General features: G+C 48.5%; 1 protein-coding gene across 1 annotated transcript in view; it reads right to left on the bottom strand.

Annotated features, from left to right (window-relative positions):
• LOC134071480 (protein diaphanous homolog 3-like) overlaps positions 1-18,485 on the bottom strand; it is a 234,257-nt gene that overhangs the window by 6,369 nt on the left and 209,403 nt on the right. The gene's annotated exons all lie outside the window — the stretch shown is intronic.

Raw genomic sequence — 18,485 nt, 5'->3', positions numbered from 1 at the left:
GAAGAAATGCGAGAAAAGGGGGGAAGAGAGCCAGGCTGAGGGAGGGCAGGAGGCATCATAGGAACAGAACACGGAAAAACACAAGCAAGGGATGAAAAAGAAAGACGAGGGGAAGATGGAGGGGAGACAGAGGGGAGATTAAGGGAGGCGGGGGCACTCTGACCTCGGAAGGTAAGAAATATGGCCGAGGCCTATGCATATGGTGCGCTGAGCTGAAATCAATGAAGAGCTCCGCCGGGTTAAAGGGGAGTAATGAAAGCTGTGTCGATCACACGAGCAGAGGACGAGCCCAGGAGGAGAGGTCAGTGACTTCTGACCTGCTTAAAGGACCAGGGCGTGTAAAAAAAGGCTGAGTGAATGTGTTTCACACTCAATAAATCACTGCATCCAATAATATGTCAAAATATGTGCTTGTGTGCTTCATACACAATCAGATACGGTGTTATAGACATGGGTAGACCCAGCAAATCAACAACAAATCAATGACCAAGTCAAAATACTTGCGTACGTGTTGTGTTTCTGGTGTATGTTACTGTGTATTTGTCTGTATTTGTATGTGAGAACATTCTGTACCTTAGATACCATGGTAGTCTTAGATACCATGGGAGTCTATACGTTTGTAAGTATTAAGCCTGTGTGCCTTGGTAACTGTGTGTGTGTGTGTGTGCGGGCTGCCCGCATTAACCCCACTGATTGGGGGTCATGTAGACAGGTCCACAGAAGTGAGGTCCCTGGAGGTTGACCCCAACTATATGCTCCATTCCCCTGCACAACAGCCTCCTCATTAAAGCACTGCACTGGGGCTCTGCCGAAGCACTTCACAGCCTTGTTGCACTGTGTGTGTGAGTGTGTGTGAGTGTGTGTGTGTGTGTGTGTGTGTGTGTGTGTGTGTGTGTGTGTGCACACTTGTGTTTGTGTGAAGTGTGTGTGTGTGTGTGTGTGTGTGTGTGTGTGTGTGTGTGTGTGTGTGTGTGTGTGTGTGTGTCTTTGTGCGTGTGTGCATGCTTGTGTATGTGTGAGGAGTGTGTGTGTGTGTGTGAGTGTTTGCGTAACCATTTACTTTTATGCATCTGCATAAATCAATGTGGCTGTGTGTAGGTTAAATGCGCCTGCTTTTTAATGTCTGTAAAGCATGTGTACTCAAGACTCTGATATATAGTCTGTTTCCTTTGCAAATTGTACCATTGTTTGTTACAAACTCCTTTTGTGTGTGCTGCTCATTAACAGTATATTGTGCGTAAATGAACAAAGCTAAAAATGTACCTGCAGAACTGAGGCTATGACGACACGTAGCCAAGTATTTTTAAACACAGACTTTAAAAAAAAAAAAAAAGCCTTGGCCTTTCATTCACACAAAAACAACTTCCAACAATCACTCGGACTAAAATATCAACTAGTTTGACTCCTTTCAACACTGTAGTTGACTATTTTACATAAATTAACATTTGATATGTTGATATGCAGCTAAATATGGTTTAATGAGATTTATAGAACATTGATTCTGTTTTCATTTGCATTTTCCACAACGTGCCAACTTTTTTCCTGTGTTGGGGTTGTAGACGCCATATAGCAACGAATCAAGATTGCGATTTTAATACAATTAATTGTGTAGCCCTACAGAGTGAGAGCACCTGTGTGAATGTGTGAGTATGTACGTGTGTGTGAGAGCACTTGAAAGTGTGCGTGTGTGTGTGTGTGTGTATGGAGTGTGTGTGTGTGTGAGCAGCTGCAGAGACGGCAAAGAGCCCATCTCTCACCTCGTCTCTAATGGTCGCCAGCACACAGAGCAACCAGGCAATTAATCCGCCTTTGATTACATCATAATGAGAGTTCACATCCACTTCCTGTCCGGGTCACTCGTTTCGCTTTGGTGGACCGCGGCCCAATTAGCTGGTGCTTGTCGTCCCGGCAACCTCCCTACCCACCACCCCTCTCTCCCCGCCCCGCCACAAAGAAAAAAACTCACCAATTATCACAGTAATTGTTCATTGGGCAGATCAGGCAGACGCACCTGTAATTACACAAACGTGCAGGGTACCTGTGCTGTGTGTTAGGTGAGGCGGAGGAATTCACCACACCATGTGAATCCTCAATTCCCTCTCCTAAGCTTCTCCTTGAGCTTGTTTGTTTGTAAATGAGTGCGTGTGTGCGTGCGTACGTGCGTGCGTGCACAGGTAAATATCTGTGTGTAGAGATAAATGAAAACCTAATGACAGCCATCACCAGGAGGAGTAATATTCCAGGGCAACATCTCAAGGAGCAAACTAAAATGCATGAGGATGCTGAAATTGCATCAGCACAGAAAAAAAAAGAAAAACAAAAAACATTAAAAAGAAAGGCATCTAAGGGAAAGTGTCCGAATGGTGAAATCAACACCAGTGGAGCAGAAACACCCTCCGCCTCTCCCATCCTCAGAAACCTGGAGACGCCTGCTTCTTCCCTTCTCTCTCTCTCTCTCTCTCTCTCTCTCTCTCTCTCTTACTCATATGTTCTCTCTCTCTCTCTTTACTCCTCTGTCCTCTCTCTTGTCTCTCTCTCTAGTCTGTTCTCTCTCTTTCTCTCTCTATTCCATTGTCCTCTCTCTCTCTCTCTCCTCCTCAGAAACCTGGAGAAGGCTGATTTACACCTTCAGTGACAGGTGGCCTTTGCCATGGCAACAAGGACAGTGGCGATTAGCCTTTGCCATGGTTACAGGGACAGTGACAACGGGCTGTTGCCACCGCTCTCTAATGTTTGTGACAGCTGGGGCTCTGTAAACATTTGACCCACACCGTAACCCTGGGCACCTTACAAAAGGAGGACTGAGAGAGATGAGCGAGAGGACAGAGGAGGAGAGAGAGAGAGAGAGAGAGGACAGAGGAGTAAAGAGAGAGAGAGAGAACAGATGAGTAGAGAGAGAGAGAGAGAGTAATGGAGAGAGAGAGAGAGAGAGAGAGAGAGAGAGAGAGAGAGAGAGAGAGAGAGATGGCTCTCTTAAAGATGCCATGGTGCACTATGTGAAATGTGGCAGCACCGCTGGCTGAGGTAGAGCAGGAGTGACGCGAGCGCTAATGCTGCTGCCGCCAGCCGGCCGCCTGCCCCTCCCCTCCTCGCCCCTGCCACTCCCTCTCTCTCCTCTTCTCCTCTCCTGTCCCCCTCTTTCTCTCTCTCCTCTCCTCTCCTGCCCTCTCTCTCTCTCTCTCCTCTCCTGCCCCCCCCCTCTCTCTCTCCCCTCCTCTCCTGCCCCTCCCTCCCTCTCTCTCTCTCTCTCTCTCTCTCTCTCCTCTTCTCCCTGCGCTTGTCACTCCTCCACGTAGACACATACATCATACCAGCCTCCGTGACCTAAGCACAAGTCTCGCCACCTGCTGTCCCAGGGGAGCCACTATATCAAACACCTCACTGTACACACACACACACACACACACACACACACACACACACACACACACACACAGAGTGTAACTCAGTGTGTTAACCATCTCTGCTACTTCCTAGCCCTCCTCCAACTCTTTCCCTTGGCCATTGTGCCTTGGAGGCTGCTTGCCACTTCCTGTTTGTGTCAGGGTGTTGTCGTGGGGACGGGGTGGAGCGGGCGGCAGCCGTCAGGCGCGCTCGGAGCAAGTCGCCGTGGTGACGGAGGGACGTGAGATGAGAGGTGAGGGTGATGGATGGTCAGAGCCAGCCTACCTTTCCTGTCCGTTATCCAACGACAACCAAAGAGCAGAGAGAGACAGGTGGGGGAGGAAGAGAGAAGAGGTGTGTGTGTGTGTGTGTGTGTGTGTGTGTGTGTGTGCGTGCATGTAAGTGTGGGTGGGGGGGTGTAGAGAGGGAGGGAGAGAGGGAGGGAGGGAGAGAGGGAGGGAAGAGCAAGCTGACATTTGTCATAAATCAATGGCAATTTCATCAGTCTAGGGCTGTCAGCCTTGTTCAGTCCATCTGTTTTCCCTCTCAGTCATCTCCCTCTCCATCCCTCCTTACACACACACACACACACACACACACACACACACACTTGATGGGATGTGGCTGATGTCTGTGGATATGTCTGGCAGGTGAGCAAGAGAACTAAGGGCGATTACCCTAGGGGGTATGGGGGCTCTGAAGGGCCAATTAGAATGCAAAAGGAACCGCACACAAACACTTTTGTAAACAGGATCTCCAACACTTGCATGATCTTTCACAATCGTACACAACCATTTGTGATGAGAACTCCTGGTTCTCACTCACTCACACACACACACACACACACACACAGACACACAGACACACACACAGACACACACACACACACACACACACACACACACACACAGACACACAGACACAGACACACACACAGGAACACACACAGACACACACACACACACACACACACACACACACACACACACACAGCCTCATCTCCTCATCTGGTAAGCCAGGCAGCGCTGATGTCCTAATTTAAACACAGCACTGATAAGTGCTTCTGACGTGTTGACAAATTGCATTACGCGCTCAAAACATACACCACACGTCTGCAGTCAGGTATTGCGGAGGAAACCTTCCCGGGTCCATTTTCACATATTAATCCCAGCTGCGCTCTGACAGGATAGGAAGGCACGAGCCGGCCGCCATTACGACTCCCTCTGCATCCACAAAAGGCGAGTCACGAGTCAAGGCAACAGGGCTCAAACTCTATTATCTAGATATTTCATCACAAATGTCTGACTTTTCTACACTGTACCCTTGCACACCGAGCTGTGTGGGCTTAAGTCCTTGATATTTGATATTAGTCTGCCTCGGGTCATCTGCTCCTGCGGAGGTCCTACTGCAAGCACTGCCACTGCTGATGCAACTCAAGACAACCCGTGCCGATACCTGGGCAACTGCTTAAAAAAAAGAAGAAAAAGAAGAAGAAAAAGAAGAGCTTGTTTTCCGAGGGGACAGAGATGCTGGGTAGGCCACAGGAAGAAAAGGAGAGAAAAAAAAGACTAAAGAGATGTGTACAAACGTATAAATGTTTTTTTTTCTGGTGTTGTTTTCTTTTCCACACTAGACGTCATCTCTGAGGCGCTGCGTCTCGTGTCTCAAGTGGAATTGTCTTCTGAGACAAATTGCTTTGTTTTGCGTCCTGCTCACTTTGTTTTGCGCTGACTGTTGTTTGTGTTGACTAATCTCTCCTTGCATCCTCCTCGTGGCCCTGCTAACATCGACCAAATAGAGCGTCAAACGCTCTCCTCTTCTTCTTCCTCCTCCTCCTCCTCCTCTTCTCTTCTCTTCTCTTCCAGGGAGCGAGTCGCGGGGAAAATCAGAGCCAGGATTGGGCGTGACAACTGGCGCTCATGCGAGTGTTGCTTGTGGTAGGCCTGTTTTATTAGTGTGTGACTGCGTTTGTGTGTGTGTGTGTGTGTGTCAGAGCACACCGTTTCATTTGCATATTAAAAAAAAAACACACACACACATTGTGGTTGAAGTTAAAAGCGCATTTGACTGTTCCGTTGGCACAGGGCCAGCTCAGTCAGATCAGACGCCGCTGCTTTTCTCCCTCTCTCTCTTTCTCTGTGTCTGTCTCTCTCTCTCTCTCTCTCTCTCTCTCTGTGTCTCTCTCTCTCTGTCTTTTTCTTCTCGGCTCCAGATCTATTTTAGTGCTCATCATCTCCAGCTTTTTCAACTCCAACGACAGGTAATTATCCTTTAAAGAGGTCTGCCATGGAGACAGCTGCTTTACAACCCCCAATCCTTCACTCGTCCTTTTCCTTTCCTTCTTACGGGTGACTGTGTGACCCTACGTGCTTAGCAGGAGTGGGATATAGTCAGCGTGAGGGAGAGAAGACATTCTGGTAATAGTCCATCTCCAACAGTTAGCAGAATGTGACGCGGATCACCAAGGCCAGTCATACCTGTTCTAATTCTCTGAGAGAGAAATACTTTTTTTTTTTTTGAGGAGTTAGTTAGGTGAGGGAATTGACTTGTAGCAACTCCCCCTCCACCACTGCTTTAGACTGATGGGTACACAGACAGATAGGCAGACGGACTAAAGTTGCCTAGCGATTGGTTACGTTCCCATTTTTTTACACTGCCCCCGCCTGTGCTAGACTCAAAGGCCTTCTACCTCAGATACCTTGAAATTAATGAATCAATAAACCATCAACAATGTACACTGTTGTCTTATACAAAACACTACTGTCTTATACACAAAAGCGGCTCCACAAAAAGACATCGTCACATTCCCCAGATCATCAAAAAACACAGCCTTGGACAAAGTCCCCCTTTTCACATCTTGACTTCAAACGCTCCCTCCAGCTCTCTCTCCGCATCTCCCCTGTGACGCCCCTTTCCACCTCTCTCTTCCGTGACTCTCCGATCTTTGAGCTCCTTGCCTCTCCTCTAATGCCATCCCTGATCCCCCCCCCCATCCCTGTCTCTGTGACCCCCCCTTTGCTCTGAAACCGCTGAGGAGGGGCCTGGATTTGCAGGGATTAGCATGGGAAGCTCCAGACATCCACACACACCACACACACCCCTCCCCTCTCTCATTCAGCGCACACAATAGCAGATCCCAGTCATTAGAGGTGTGATCCTGCCATAGAGAGGGAATATGGTATTATTACAGAGGAAAGCTTTGCTTTTATGCAGAGGTGTGTGTGTGTGTGCATGGATGTGTGAAGCATTGTTGTAGGTTGCTGCCTTTCTGGTTGGAGTGTTAATTGCATGTAGGTGAAAATGGCCCTCACGTTCATCCCGACATTCCTCACCTACAAGAGGTGGTTACTCACCCACCACAAACTCCACCAACACTACAGACCAGCGATGGACAGTTAGGGGCTTTACTACTTTAAACTACACCACCCATCAGAAGATCGGGCAAAAGAGACACATGGACAATTATGTGAACACCCGCTCAGTGACAGAGATCCCCCTTTCCCCATGCACTAGTGAACACACATGCATACATGCACACACACAAACACACACACACACACACACACACACACACACACACACACACACACTGGTACCCTGTATTCCGCTGGAAGCTCTAGCAGGAATTCTTGTGTCTCAGCCCACTAAAGGTCAGTGCGGGGAGGGGGGGGGGGGGGGGACTCACCAGACTGTTTGAGTGAAGCACTGGATTTACCTCCCTGTGCACTCAGATGACAGGGCCAGACTGCCAAAGCCACAGCAAACACACACACACACACACACACACACACAGAGCACTAGAGACAGCACACACCAGTCACACTAGCAGTGCAAACACATGGCATCGCCAGCAGCTTGTTCTGTCTGTGCAGCACTGCAGATGGACTGGGGACTTATACGTCCAGTTCATTAATATAAGCCTGGCAATACAGACACAGACACACACACACACACACACACACACACACACACACACACACACACAGAGGCGCATGTTCATCTCCTTCTCCCTACAATATGAACTGCCTCTCTGCAGGCCCTCCCCTCCCCTCCCCTCCCGTCCTCTCCCCTTCCCTTCCCTTCGTGGACAGAACTTCAGTGCTAATTTCAAAGCCACGAGCAGGAATCAAAGGCCTGGCCTGGCAGGAATAGGCATCCATTAGCTTAACTGAGGACTGCTGGCTGGCCCTTTGCGGATTAGAGGGGGGAACGGAGAGTGGAAGCGAGAAATAAAGAAAGAAAGAAAGAAAGAAAGAAAGAAAGAAAGAAAGAAAAAAAAGAAAAGAGAAAAAAGATCATCAGGCTTGTGGAAACATCTCTCTGGCCCTGCCTGCTCGCGAGACATGCGAGGAGGAATCCCTTTGGCCCGTCTAACAGTGGCAGACATCACAGGGAATCAAGTGATGTTAATAAAGGCAGCCCGTGGGAGTCCCTGCGAGGCTAATTTCCAGCGGGCTCCGCGGAGGCCAGCGGGCTAATGTACACCTCGGGGGTGGGGGACCAATTGCAGCGATGCACTGAAGCCTAATGAAGTATGCCTACACACACACACACACACACACCCACAAATGTTGCACATACAGTGTGTCCTTTTGTGCACACAGAAACACACACACACACACACAGACACAAATGTTGCACATATATACAGTATGTCCTCTATTGTGCACCCCCCCCCCCACACACACACACACACCCTATCACATTACCCTTGAGTCGAACAGACACATACACTAAAAAAGCCTAATGGACACGGAGAGGCACACACTTGTGCACCCACACAGACATGCTGGTCCCCGTAGACCTGCTGAGGGAATGGAAGATTAAGCGGAGTGCATGCGGCGATCCGGCCCTCAGCTGCTCTCTGTATCTAGGGTGCATGTGTGTGTGTGTGCGTGTGTGTGTGTGTGTGTGTGTGTGTGTACTGAGAGGGCTGCTGGATCCAGAGCTGTGGATCAGAGGGATGCAGAAGGGTGTCAGGGGAGATGCTCCCGAGCTCACAAGTGTTTATTTGGTGTAAAGCGCCTCTCTCTCTCACACACACACACACCCACCCCACACACAGACACACACACCCAAACGCATACACACATACAAACACACACACACACACACACACACACACACACACACACACACACACACACAGACACACACCCCACACACAGACACACACACCCAAATGCATACACACATACAAACACACACACACATACACACACACACACAGGCGACTGATAAGGGATATCCAAGAAGCTAGCATGAATGTGTGTGCTCATGTATGTGGGCTGGGACTCTATGAGAAGAAGCATGTGGAAGGGGTAACAGAATCTATCTGCAGAAGCTGCAGTGCTGGAGATAAACAGTGCTGTAAGCCGCCGGGCTTCTGATCGCAGGAACTGTCGGCTTCCAGCTGTCAGTCAAAGCTTCTGCACGCCTGAGCCGCCTTTCTTGTTACAGGAGGCTACAGGATTGTAACACACTGCTCAGCCCATACACATACAAAAGAATAGGACTCCAATACATGCTTGAGAGGCTGGTTTACAGAGCTGCACAGGATATGACTGTTCTGTTGCGACTGTGCAGACGCATTTATAGTTGTACACAGTACACACACACACACACACACACACACACACATTTTCCCCTACATGCAATTAACACTCCAAACAGCAAGGCAACAACCTGCAACAATGCTTCACACATCCATGCACACACACACACACACACACACACAAACACGTGCCCACACACACACACACACACAGAAAGGTCTGGATCATGAGACTCCAGTTTAATCAGTGCTGATGTCTCCGATCATCCCACCCGGTGCTGCCCATACACAGCATCACCATGGTAACAGAGAGCCTTCAGAGAAACGGACTATTCCCAGGAACAGGTCTGAGATCAATCAACTATTTCAAAGGAAAAAGATAGAGGGGATGATGTATTTAAATGTAAACAAGGGGGAAAAAAGAAAATCCATGAAAAAGCGAGACCTATTACCAGCACTTACACGTTTAAAACCTGACGCCTCACCTGGTTTTAAGCAGGAGCGTTTTGTGCATATTCCTCTCACACACTCACACAGAGTCTCTCTTGGCACCACATCCCTGTCACCTGTGTTCCCTTCTGTTTTCTATAACTCGGCCTTCCCATCACGTCTCCAGGGCGCTACTGGAGGTAAGGGGGACTAACTGGCGCCGGTGCCCAGGTTCAGCACTCCCTGTGTGGGGAACAGCGTTGAGGGGAAAGACCCCTCCTGTGGAGCTGCTGGGAGACAGCGCAGGAGAGCCAGCGAGGATCAGTGTGTGTGTGCCAGGGAGATAAGGAGAGGGTAAAATTCAATTAGCACCTGGGCCCCATCGCCTGTGCTGTACGTCTCTCTCTCTCTGTCCTCTCACAATACGAATGGCTGTTCTCTCTCTCTCTCGCTGTTCTCTCTCTCTCTCTCTCTCTCTCTCTCTCTCTCTCTCTCTCTCAATTAATATTCTCAAGGTTGTGTGTTTCTTTGGCAGTGCTGAACAGTTTTCAGCAGTTTTGAGAACTCTTAGTTCAGAGAGGAGTTGATTTTATTGGGCCAGAAACAGACATCACAATGTCACAGAAATGTATAAATAAATAAATAAAAAAGACACTTCCGCTCAAGTCTCTCCTTGCTCTAACCCTGCGAGTCCTGTGTTAGAGGGAGTGAGTGAGTGAATGAGTGAGTGAGTGCGTTAGGGAGTGAGTGAGTGGGTGTGTTAGGGAGTGAGTGAGTGAGTGAGTGAGTGAGTGCGTTAGGGAGTGAGTGTGTGAGTGCGTAAGGGAGTGAGCGAGTGAGTGTGTTAGGGAGTGAGTGTGTGAGCGAGCGCTTTTAGCCCCCGCATGCAGGGAGTGACTACTGTGAAGCTGTATAGGGGGACCGGGAGCCAATCAGAGAGTGGCGAGCCCACCTGCCGCTCAGGGCCCGCGGTGTGAATGAGCTAATTAGGGGGCTCCCACACGCGCCCCCACCGCCCTGCCTCATGATCACACCGCGCGCCCACTCTCCAATGGGACACGCAAGAAACGCTGAACTGAGATACACACACACACACACACACACACAAACACACACACACACACACACACACAAACACACACACACACACACACACACACACACACACACACACACACACACACACAGACAGGCAGACAAACACACACACACACACACACACACACACACACACAGGCAGACAAACACACACACACACACACACAGGCAGACAAACACACACACACACACACACACACACACACACACACACACACACACACACACAGACAGGCAGACAAACACACACACACACACACACACACACACACACACACACACACACACACACACACACACACACACACACACACAGGCAGACAAACACACACACAGAACCAAACACACACATACACACACACACACACACACACACACACACACACACACACACACACACAGATATGGGTTGTGCGGGTGTTAAGTGCAGAGCAGTTACATGCAACGCAGAGTGCGCACATAGAAAAGCACAAGGTGCTCACTCAGTGACGCATCTCGCACCACCTACTAGCCAAAGGCCAGGGCTGGGCGAAGGCAAAGAGGCAAGTCAGACCACTACGCCGGGCTGTTGAAGTGGGAACAAAACAACAACTACGTTGGACTACGAATGGAGAACCATTGAACTGTGACATTAAGAGCCTAATCTCTCTGACTACATGTCTCCAGTCGGCTGTCTGCCTTCCCACTTCAAAACCGACCCACGGCAGACACACTTAACTGAGAACACATTAACGCACATACACACACACACGCACGCACAACACACACACACACACACACACACACGCACGCACACACAGGGTGCATGACTCACAGATCACCCCAAGACGAGCAAACGAGGGAGAGGGAATCAACAGAAAACGAGCGAAAATACTAGGGAGAGCAAAAAGGGGCCGAGAGGAGAGAGTGCCGGTGATAGCGAAGGCGAAGATGGTGCTAATCGGCCCTGGCTAGAGTAGCCGCTATTGGCGCCGTGCTTATTAAGTCTCCATCACCACCCGCAGGGGCTTGCGTCTCAGCTCCAGGTGATGATTGGAGCCTGTGTTCTCCAGGCGGTCATCATCGTCATCATCGTCATCACGACTCCGGGGGCTAAGAGGTGTAAAACACAGCTCCGTTCGAACACAAAGAGTCTGACTGACAGAAACGGCCTAATGGGACTCTCAATCCCGTGGTTAGGTCTAATCTTGTCGTGCCACTTCGGAGGAGAGGACAGCAGGGGGGGGGGGGCGGAGAGTACTTTCTTAGTTTTTGATTTAAGACCCAAAGAAAGACACAACCGAGATGCACTGATAAACACTGCATTACAAAGGCCCTGCTTGAATAGGCAATCGATAGCCTGTATTCAGCGTATAATCAGTGCCTATGAGCAACAGCTGAAGTGTGACATCCATCTATCTATCTATCTATCTATCTATCTATCTATCGTATAGGCAATCGATAGCCTGTATTCAGTGTGTAATCAGTGCCCATGAGCAACAGCTGAAGTGTGACATGACACTGCATGCTGCTTGACATCTCTGTGTTAACAACACACACTCTCTTCACACATGCTCTCCATGCCTGGCCTCATTCGCCACACACACACATATACACACACACACACACACACCTTCACATCAGTGGCAGCAGATCAGAAACTATTGGTCCAGGCTCTGACCATGTCTTATAATCTGACCATGTCCAAAACACGTGCGCACACACACACACACACACACACACACACACACACACACACACACACACACACACACACACACACACACACACACACACACACACACACACACACACACACACACACACACACACACACACACACAGTGTTCCTCTCAAACACACAGCATGGTGCTTTAGATTTGCCATCCATTAGGAAGCGCATTAAGAGGAGCCTCTCCTGAAAGACAGTTTCCAGATAATCATGCCATTTGCCTACTGCCCTTTTCAAACAACTTCTGGGGCACTGTCACCGTATTCTCACTTTAAGCAATTTTCCTTTGCCTACACCAGTGAGAAAAGGACAGCGAGAGATAAAGAGAAAGTGAGACGGACGTGTATTAGAGAGAGAGAGAGAGAGAGAGAGAGAGAGAGAGAGAGAGAGAGAGAGAGAGAGAGACAGGAAGACAGGGGAAGAGTAAGGAGTAAGAGTGCGTGCAGCGTTCTGAACAAAGACAGTATAAAGATCCTTCACTGTAATGGAGGACACTCAGAGGCCACAGGTAAAGTGCGAGTGATGCATGGAAGCAAAGTAATGCAGATTCAGGCATAAATCAGACGCTCGGAGAGGACGACTTCTCTCACGACTCGACAGCCAGCATCATATAGACAGATGGGGCGGGCTGCATCAGTATTCACATGGAGTCTGCACACTGACTGCTGTGTGCACATGTCAAAATGCTCAAATGGCACAATATTATAGAAAATGTGTATGTGTGTGTGTGCATAAAAATGTATTCAAATGTGTGCCCCATCTCAGTAAGTGTGGAGGATGTGAGAGTTTCGTAACAGTGTAAAAGTGTTGCTCGTATATGTGTGTGTGAGCACTGAACAACATTTTGCTGGCATATGTGTGTGTGTGAGCGCTGAAAATACCAAGGCGGCAGTGGCAAAGCCCAACGCAATGCTCAAGACCATAATAGTTTGATTAACTGCTACAAAGTTCTATCTCGTTTGATCTAGAAACAACCTGCCCCATAACATTTTTCTTTACTGCTTTGAAGTCTTCCTAGCATAAATCAAACTGACATTGATGAGCCTAATGTAACATTATGAAAGTTGAGCCAAGTTCAATTTTCAGCTCCTTCATCCCTAAGATCACATTGGCAGTATCAACCATTCCGTTGCTAAACCATAGCAAGCAAACTACGCTTCCCGCTGGTCACTGTCATTCCTGCCTAATATAAGTGTCTGTCCATGCAAACACACACACACACATGCAGTACATAAATACATATACTACGTACACACTAACAAAACAAATACCTGTATGCTTATTTCTGTGTATGTGACCTGGCTGGTCTATACTCTCTCTCCTCTGTCTGGGTCTACATAGTGCAGGGCTATTGCTATTCAGTTAGTTAGTAATGGGAGCCGGTTCATGAAAGGCATCACAACTAGGAGGGGTCTGAGAAATAAGGCTTGAAACATGAGTTATGGAGGAATTAACAGCTGTAGATACAATAAAGTACAACAGCAACGTTCATACATTCATATATTGTCATATATATCAGTAGCAATCAGTCCGTTGTTGGTGGTTATTTAGTTTTTTGGGAATATTTCAGCCACAGGCCTAGGCTACTGCTGTGGTTCTACTGTATATCGCTAATTTGGATAATGAAATCTGTGATTAATTAAGTAAATTCTTAATTTACATTCAACTTGTGCAAGCAGCTGTAGGACTACAGAGCGAGCAAGAGATGCAAGGAGCGGAGAACAGAGCCAGCACAAATCACCTTGTGGGCTGAATACCTGAGTAAAAGACTTGCATTGCTCATGTCGGCATGTTTTGAAAACTTACTACTAACTACTTCAATACATACAAATAAATAAACCATTATATGTTGAAGTTAATCTGACTCAGATGCTGTCTTACTAAAATATAGCTCAATCTCTTTCATAAGGTCTCCCTCGCTCACACACACACACACACACACACACTGAACAAACATGTTAAGATTAACATGATTAAGATGTGGAATACCAGACAATTATGCCTCCAAAAGGGCTTGAGAGGAAAAAAATTAAAAAATAAAAACACCTTGGCGAGACCTTTAAACAGGCTGAAGCAGTGCGCAGCGCCACGCGGTCGGCAGCTTTAAACCAAACACCGCAGGTTTAATTCACCGTGCACGCTGCTGACCTTTACCAGTGAGTCGAAAATCAATTTCAAGCTCTATTTCCAAAAAGCTCTGCGGCGTCATGTGATAATTGTTAGGTCGGGTATTAATAAAGTAATCAAACCTAATAACCCTCTAAAAAAAAAAAAAAGAAAAAGAAAAGAGAGCCTGTCTCTCGTCATGTCTGTCCATCCAAGGTGGACGGAGAGGAGGCTCTCATCCAGAGGGGTGGGATTGGAGAGTGTGACGCATCGCTGCCTGGATAAAGGGCACCTGCTGTGCCCAGAGCTCTCGTATTCGCACGAGGAGCAGCAGCGCGGGCTCAAGGAGGATTTCTCCGCAAACACCGGCGCAGATGCCAAAAAAGCCCTCCCTCCTTCCTCCCTTCTCCCTGCTCTCACTCGCTCTCTTTTGCCCTTCCCTTCTCTCCCTGCGTGGTCAAAGGCAATCAATCCATCATTTCTGAAGTCCCAATCCTATTTAGCTTGGCACAGCTTCCTTTCTTTTTCATTTCTCCCTCTTTATGGTGCTCTCTCTCTCTATCCCTCTCTTTTTTAGGCTGCGCCTCTGAGTCTTATCCAGACCTGGGCCACTCATGGCTTTAGAGTGCTTCACCTTTATCCCCCTGTGAAGAGGGGGCTCCGGTCACACTTAAACACTTTAGCCTTTGGCTGGCCAAGAGAACGGAGGAAAAGGAGGGAGAGAGAGAGAATGAATAAAGACAAGCCAGCTAAGACCATTACACCTCTGGGTAACACTGAAAGAGCAATACATACCCTTGTGCTTGGAGGGGTAAGTTTGCAGTCTAAGTCCTCTGAGAGGACTCTGTAGAATCTTAACCTTCACCGTTGCCTCCATCAGGGACTTGGTAGGACCACAGACCTCCCTTCAGAACACCCTTCTAACCACAGACCAGGCCTTTTCTCATTTTTACCACAGCACTATCCTTGGACGCATACACGACTGTTTTTTTTCTTGTCTACTCTGCTGCAGACATTTAAAGCTTGACTGAATAGTAGCCTTTTGAAGTAGGGAGCGACGCGCTCTCCATTTACTCAGATATTATGCAGTCTGGAATTAGTGGTTAATGTTAGTGGCTAACAGAGACGCTCAGCTAATCTTAATGTCAAAGCTAATGCCTGCCATGTCCAGGGTGCATCATTACATTAGCGCATATGCTAACCACATAATTCTTTGCCTCAGCTATAACATGGCCTGATTGGAATGGATCATGCCAAACCCTTCACACTAATGCTAGCTGCTATGGGCTGACCGCACAGCTTCCCAACGCTAATTATTCGTCTCTCCCCTGTGAATCTGCACACACGCATCTTCCAGCGCCTCAGCTCCATCTTGTCTTAGTGTGTGAACCCGCTCTGGACCCGTGAGATCAATTACTGTAGGAGTATTTACAGCAAGAGGCGCAGAGAGGAGACACCTGGGAGATGAGGTAGCGCTGACAAACTTCATAAGTCGCCTCCCCCCCGCCCCCCATTCCCCTGCCCTCTACCTTCACCCTCACGCTCCCTCGTTCAATGAAACCACCGTGCATCTAAAGGCTCACCTACCCTGACAGCAATGGCGGGGGGGGAGGCTCTCCTGAGATCTTTAAAGTCATCACCCGGACCCTACAGAACGCTGTGCAAATAACAAGCAATTAAGAGGGGCTGAGAGGTGGAGCTCTGCACAGGAAGAGGGCAGAATCTCAGGAGAGAGGGAGGGATGGCGAGAGAAAAACAGTAAGCTAAGGGAAGGTGTAATGCAGGACAGTTTTTTTTACTTAAAAGGCAGATGGTGAAGAGGAAATGAAGATGAATGGGTCGGTGGCCTGCTGAGAGGCAAGAGGTAATTAGCCGCCATTTGCACTGGGGCCTGTAGTGACAGGCCGAAGCCTGGGGCTTGATTAGTCAGACGAGCTGGAAGAGAGGGGACAAGGGCAGCCTCGGCTAACCACCAGCCCGGGTCCTGCACTGCCGCTGGAGATGGGCCCTGCTCCTCAAGAAGGCGGCCGGGGACATCCAATAATGCGACGTGCCCTTCATTTCTTCTTGCTTTCAGACATCTGAGTATGACTAAGTACAAACTTGAGACATGGCGGCCCTGTCCTTGTGATGGATCACTTCAGGCCAAGAACACTTTCCGTCTCGTCATTTTTTTCCCCACTCTCCCCCTCTCCACTTTGCTCTCCCTTGATCCATCTCTCTCTCCCTCGTTCCTTTACCCTCTGCAGTCTAATCTCAGATTCTTCACTGGAGACGCATTTTTTTTCTCAACCAAACACCACACCGAAAAACAGAAGATGAGTGCAAAGAGCAGTGTGTGGCTAAGGTAAGACTTCGAGTAATCATACAACTGGATCGAAGTGCTACATCATATTGGCCTGAAAAAAACAAAAACAAAAACAAAACAAAAACAGCCTAACAACCTAAGTGCTTAATACTTTAAATGCCTTGTAATGACAGCAGTACAATCTCTGTAATGGCAGTTGACATTATCTGCAATTTCCTTCCTGCTTGTGTAAACAATGCACAGGGGGCTGACTGCTCTGGCATTAGCATCTCCATTTGTCGTACTCCAAGCAACAGAGAGCCTTTTCAGCTGGCTGTTGTGTATGTACACGCACGCACGCACACGCGCACACACACACACACACACACACACACTCACTAAGACTGGCAACGCTGCGAAAGCCACCTGGGTCACACCGTGCGCTTGCTTTCGCTGTCGCTGCTGCAGGCCCATTCCGTCAAACAGGCGGGGAAGATGAGACTTCCGCAGATAAGATGGGACTAATTAGCCTTGCTAATGAGAACGCCTCTCAGTCAAGCTGGTGCTGGGAACAAAATAATGAATGGCGCCCTCCACCACCACCTTCACCTCCATCCCCCCCCCCCCCCCCCGATTTGTTCCATCTCCCGTCACACCATGTACCCCCCGTGGAGTGCAGAGATTGGGTGCCGAGATACGGTGACACCTGACTCACTTGTTGGACTTGACTGGATCTGACAGAGAATTAGTCTGAAACAGGAAACGGATGAAGGTAATGATGAAACCCAAGACAACTTGTTGCTGTACTGCAAGCAAACAGGCGAAACAGCTGGATCTCCATCAAGATGGAAGCAGAACAGAGGCGCTATATACAAGCGCAATGCTCCAAACGGATAAACATTGCCAACAGCAATGAACTCGGAACAAAGGAGCGAAAAGGAAAAATAAAGAAAAAAAACAAGTGTGCCAAGCTTACATTTTCATTTGCAGAGAAGAAGAATCCAAGAAAAAATACCTTTGTGAAGAGAAGCAGTGCTGTGTTTTGTTTGCTTGAAAGGGAGCGCAAAACAGAGCAGCATCGTGCAGTCTAAACACGCAGAGCGCTGTGCGTATGATGCAGAGGAGCAGATCTACAGGATATTGAGCTTGACCAATAAGCAGCCTCGGTGCTCTCGGGATGGCATGGAGCTAGCAGGTCAGAGTGACACAAGAACCCCGGTTGCCATCCAGATCATGCACACGCACACGCACACACACACACACACACGCTCTTGGATCTGTTTATTTATGGTTACCGTGGGTACAAGGCTTGAGGATGTGTCTTTGGGAGGTGGAGTCGACTGACTGAGAGGTATCCTCTGTGGAACAGATGTGGAGAAGGCATTTGAACTTCGCTGTAGCCCATGCTCAACAACACCCCCCCCAACCCCCCCCCCCAAAAAAAAAAAAAAAAAAACAATTCCTAATAACCCTTATTGAGATAATCTTAGGCTGACTGATCATTTAAAGTAGCACGGATAGCACTCAGCTCAGAGCTGCTTCACACACTCAGCTCAGTGCTGCACACACACACACAGCTCAGACACAAAACATTTCTTTCCTCTGGTGTGCCAATCTGCAAAAGCGTCAGTTAAACAAAAGAGCAACACAGGACCACGCACGGCACGGCAGCGACATGACACAGCCGTAAGAGAACAGGTCGGAAGAGACGACAGCAGGGATCTCAACGACTCAGTAGCACTGACGGAGTGTGAAACAAATGAACGCACGCAGTACACACCCCGAAAAGAAGGAGGAATCTCAAATGCATAACATTACAACTAGAAAACAGCAAAGTGCATTGAAGGTGATCACTCTGTGTGTGTGTGTGTGTGTGTATATCAAATCATCTGGAAAGACAGCAAAGCTTAGCCTAC

Source organism: Sardina pilchardus, chromosome 23, assembly GCF_963854185.1.
Source record: "Sardina pilchardus chromosome 23, fSarPil1.1, whole genome shotgun sequence".
Lineage (NCBI taxonomy): Eukaryota > Metazoa > Chordata > Actinopteri > Clupeiformes > Clupeidae > Sardina > Sardina pilchardus.
Note: the sequence above shows the minus strand (reverse complement) of the source record. Positions and strands in the feature narration are given on the sequence as shown.